The sequence below is a fragment of the Clytia hemisphaerica genome, unplaced genomic scaffold (assembly GCF_902728285.1).
Source record: "Clytia hemisphaerica strain Z4C2 unplaced genomic scaffold, Clytia hemisphaerica genome assembly, whole genome shotgun sequence".
Taxonomy (NCBI): Eukaryota; Metazoa; Cnidaria; class Hydrozoa; order Leptothecata; family Clytiidae; genus Clytia; species Clytia hemisphaerica.
In genome coordinates this window covers 142,339-147,739 of record NW_027104108.1, presented here as the reverse complement: position 1 = coordinate 147,739, position 5,401 = coordinate 142,339, and the positions used below count along the sequence as shown (strand labels likewise).

The following is a 5,401-nucleotide window of genomic DNA, read 5'->3' as shown; positions in this document are numbered from 1 at the left end:
ACCCGTTTAAACGGCGACTTTATTATGGAACCTTAGAGGTTAGATTATGGTCGTGAGTTTTTTCTTTATATTTTAAATGAACCTGTAACTATGAATTATTGTGCTTGTAATTATTATTATTTATAGAACGATGGCCGAGTGGTCATTTCTCAACCTGGAACCCAGTCCTTTAAGTCGTTTTTTTTTGTGATTTTGATAGCGCTTGAAAAGGTTTCTATCATGTCCACCAGTAAAGACTAAGAGTGGTGCAAGTGGCTCTTGGTATGACTGTAGTCATTGCCCCAAACTAGGGGTTCACAGTTCGAATCCCCGTACCATCCAATGGCCCGTTCAGTTCATAGATAGCAGAATCGGCTGGCCATGGAACCGTGAAAACAATCGAAAGACTGTTCAAAAACTCCTTAATTAGTGGGCTATCCACGTAAGATATCGACTCTATTTTTACAGACAAAAATGTCTGCACGATGTCTTCATATCTATCTTCTAAGCACAAACCAAGCTAAAAATTGACTTCCCCCCTCATTTTGTCGGATTTTTTAAACATCAATTGTTTCAATTTTTTGGTATTTTTTTATCTTTTATTCCTTATCTTCTAGTAGAATTTAAATTGTATTGTGTCTTTGTATTTAAATTTTTTCATCGAATTTGGCACGTAAAAATTATTTCTTTATAGTAAAGTGTTCTTTCTACCTACGAGCCTCTGCATTTTAATGTAATATTTACTCTTAGGCAAAGACAAGGGGCAGGGTTTTGTTTTAAATAGCAATGGGCTTGTAATGTCTTTCAAATAAGTTTAACAGCCGGGAAGTTAAGATCGGCATTCCCCACAGGAAATGATGAAATACTAAGAAGAGAGGTGTATGAAATAAGTGGATATAACTAGTGTTCGTTAAGCATTTGTGAAATTCATGATATGCACCATTGTAATGGACCCAGCAGCTGATTGGTTGCATGTGACGTATTAAATGATTTTACGTTACTTAGAACCAATCACCTTTGGGTCCGTGATGTAATGTCAGAAGATATTGCAATGTTGCATATCATGAAATTAAAAAGGTAAAAGAATTCCTCTGTACAAGAGGATATGTTAGGTATGACATATTGAAAAGCTCCACTTATGTATATGGAGTACATGTTTTTTTTTTATAAGCAAGTGTATGCCCCTAGGTCAGGCTAGTGTATGCTTAAGTTCTTAAAGCATCCAGGCATAGTTTATGCTTATTATATCCTTAAGAATCATGCTTATGATTCACCCAGAGCCAAGTTTTTTAATGAAATTTCAGAAATTTTGTAAAAAATTTGTTCAGATTTTGGGAGCAGTGGAATGTAGCTAGCCGTGGAATGTCTTATTTTTTACTTGACCTCTACCAAACCAGTTAAAAATGAAACAAAAACAGATAAAAATTACCACTTGAAAAATATTTTAGGCTGACATATATGCTCATGTTATGCTTAGGAATTCTGCAAATCTGAGCCTTCATATGCTTATAAGCGTTATGCTTATAAAAAAAAACATGTACTTTATAAAAATTTATTTTCTTATTTGTTGAATTCTTTATCTAATCAATATCCCTTTAATTCTTTGAGAAAATAAATCTGAACAGACGTGGTCAAAATCAACCTTCTCCGAATTCTTTTATCACATACCAGAATCAAAGGGCAACAACCTCTACATACACCCATCAAATTTAAAGCTTTAGGAGGAGACTAGATTCAAGTTCCCCAAGAAGGAGTGACGTCATTTGTCTGTATCTGTCTAGATCTATTCAAAGATACTAGAACTTCTTACTTACTATTACCCTGTCTCCTCATGTTTCATAGGTGTATAGAAAGATTCTTATGTTGATGTCGGTATACTTCTTTTGGCAACTTGCTTAACTACTTTTGATCATTTACAGGGTGACTGAGGCTTGACCTAAGATTCCCTTTTGATGTCAGTTCTTTTGGCAACTTGCTGAACTACTTTTGATCATTTACAGGGTGACTGAGGCTTGACCTAAGATTCCCTTTTGATGTCAGTTCTTTTGGCAACTCGCTTAACTGATTTTTATCATTTACAGGGTGACTGAGGCTTGACCTAAGATTCCCTTTTGATGTCAGTTCTTTTGTTAACTCGCTGAACTACTTTTGATCATTTACAGGGCGACTGAGGCTTGACCTAAGATTCCCTTTTGATGTCAGTTCTTTTGGCAACTCGCTTAACTGATTTTCATCATTTACAGGGTGACTGAGGCTTGACCTAAGATTCCCTTTTGATGTCAGTCCTTTTGTTAACTCGCTTAACTGATTTTCATAATTTACAGGGTGGCTGAGGCTTGACCTAAGATTCCCTTTTGATGTCAGTTCTTTTGGCAACTCGCTTAACTGATTTTCATCATTTACAGGGTGACTGAGGCTTGACCTAAGATTCCCTTTTGATGTCAGTTCTTTTGGCAACTTGCTGAACCACTTTTGATCATTTACAGGGTGACTGAGGCTTGACCTAAGATTCCCTTTTGATGTCAGTTCTTTTGGCAACTTGCTGAACTGATTTTCATCATTTACAGGGTGACTGAGGCTTGACCTAAGATTCCCTTTTGATGTCAGTTCTTTTGGCAACTCGCTTAACTGATTTTCATCATTTACAAGGTGACTGAGGCTTGACCTAAGATTCCCTTTTGATGTCAGTTCTTTTGTTAACTCGCTGAACTACTTTTGATCATTTACAGGGTGACTGAGGCTTGACCTAAGATTCCCTTTTGATGTCAGTTCTTTTGGCAACTCGCTTAACTGATTTTCATCATTTACAGGGTGACTGAGGCTTGACCTAAGATTCCCTTTTGATGTCAGTTCTTTTGTTAACTCGCTGAACTACTTTTGATCATTTACAGGGTGACTGAGGCTTGACCTAAGATTCCCTTTTGATGTCAGTTCTTTTGGCAACTTGCTGAACTACTTTTGATCATTTACAGGTGGTGAGGCTTGACCTAAGATTCCCTTTTGATGTCAGTTTTTGGCAACTTGCTGAACTACTTTTGATCATTTACAGGGTGACTGAGGCTTGACCTTAGACCTGATTCCTTTTGATGTCAGTTCTTTTGGCAACTTGCTGAACTACTTTTGATCATTTACAGGGTGACTAGGGCTTGACCTAAGATTCCCTTTTGATGTCAGTTCTTTTGTTAACTCGCTGAACTACTTTTGATCATTTACAGGGTGACTGGGGCTTGACTGAAGATTCCCTTTTGATGTCAGTTCTTTTGGCAACTTGCTGAACTACTTTTGATCATTCACAGGGTGACTGAGGCTTGACCTAAGATTCCCTTTTGATGTCAGTTCTTTTGGCAACTTGCTGAACTACTTTTGATCATTTACAGGGTGACTGAGGCTTGACCTAAGATTCCCTTTTGATGTCAGTCCTTTTGTTAACTCGCTTAACTGATTTTCATCATTTACAGGGTGACTGAGGCTTGACCTAAGATTCCCTTTTGATGTCAGTTCTTTTGGCAACTTGCTTAACTACTTTTGATCATTTACAGGGTGACTGAGGCTTGACCTAAGATTCCCTTTTAATGTCAGTTCTTTTGGCAACTTGCTGAACTACTTTTGATCATTTACAGGGTGACTGAGGCTTGACCTAAGATTCCCTTTTGATGTCAGTTCTTTTGGCAACTTGCTGAACTACTTTTGATCATTTACAGGGTGACTGAGGCTTGACCTAAGATTCCCTTTTAATGTCAGTTCTTTTGGCAACTTGCTTAACTGATTTTCATCATTTACAGGGTGACTGAGGCTTGACCTAAGATTCCCTTTTGATTTCAGTTCTTTTGGCAACTTGCTTAACTACTTTTGATCATTTACAGGGTGACTGAGGCTTGACCTAAGATTCCCTTTTGATGTCAGTTCTTTTGTTAACTCGCTTAACTGTTTTTCATCATTTACAGGGTGACTGAGGCTTGACTTAAGATTCCCTTTTGATGTCAGTTCTTTTGTTAACTCGCTTAACTGATTTTCATCATTTACAGGGTGACTGAGGCTTGACCTAAGATTCCCTTTTGATGTCAGTTCTTTTGGCAACTTGCTGAACTACTTTTGATCATTTACAGGGTGACTGAGGCTTGACCTAAGATTCCCTTTTGATGTCAGTTCTTTTGGCAACTTGCTTAACTACTTTTCATCATTTATAGGGTGACTGGGGCTTGACTGAAGAAGATTCGATGGCTGACATAAAAAGACAAGCAGAATTCAAGAAAACGTTTTTACCAAGTGCAAAAGCACAAATACGCGTGCTCAACCAATCGTATCATGTAAGCCGTTTTGTTATTCAAACGAAAGTGATTTTATCTGCAAGTAATTACCTTTAGGAAACACTTTAAATTTGTCATGGTGACGCACGGAAAATTTCACCGAGTTATAAATTGAACATTTGAAAATATTTAAGCCTGAATTTCATGAGGAAAAAAATTGCAGCCGTTTCAGCTTTATCTTCGAGCATATTTTAATACTCGGCGTACGTATTCACTTTAAAGGCCATGTATCCGTTAGAGGATTTGTCTATGTCGGTGCACCGCTATGATCTATGTCATCCTGATTTAGGATGAATATTAAATGAGCTTTTGAGCGCACTGAGTGGCTTAAGCTAAACAATCGCCAAAGTCAAGTGCCAAACATAAACATATACATTAGAACCCACTTTCGCTTCCGCTTTCGCTTTAAAGCAAAAGACAACGCGGTTCTGAATGTTTTAGCTGAAGAACAAGGTCAGATGGTCACATTCGCCATAGCAATTTAGAGCAAAGCGTGGTATGCGTAGAATAGACGATCCGTTATGAGATTAAGTTTCAGCCATTATCGACTGGCTTTCATACAAAAAAGCGTGTATATTTTTTAAATGATTTATTTTTTCATCATAGGATATGCTCCAACAATTCTTAGTGATGTTGAATAGCCATTCGGACGTCTCCTTACGTTTCTTGTGTTTCCGATTGGACTTTAACGAACATTATAAGAAAATGGAACCCAAGTTACGATCACCAATGAAATACAGTTTCCGGAAAAAGAGAGCGGATGTTCCTATCTTCCGTGGAGAAACCACTAAATTCTGAACGAGTGAATACTTGTTGCTGATTATTCTAGAAACTTTGGCGGAGATTTGCGTAATTAACGCGATTTTAAAGGTGAAATCATGATATTCATGATGTAATGTTTTATACGGAAGCACCCAAAAAAAGACCTGGTGTTTGCCACCAGCTTTGAATTGAAACAAAAAACTAGTGGCAAACGTCCGGGCTATTTTTGGTGCTTCTTATAAAACATTACGTCAAGAATAGATAAACTCGTGAAAGGATCTTCCCATTAAATACTCCGTGGAGCTTACTGTATTAATAAAAAATGGGAGGAATCAATTACTAGATGAATTGTA

General features: G+C 37.4%; 1 long non-coding RNA gene across 1 annotated transcript; it reads left to right on the top strand.

Moving 5' to 3' along the window:
* Positions 1-4,170: 4,170 nt before the first annotated feature.
* Positions 4,171-4,973, top strand: LOC136813320 (uncharacterized). The gene is made up of 2 exons (XR_010847458.1): positions 4,171-4,286; positions 4,893-4,973. It is a non-coding gene; the product is annotated as an uncharacterized lncRNA (long non-coding RNA).
* Positions 4,974-5,401: the final 428 nt, after the last annotated feature.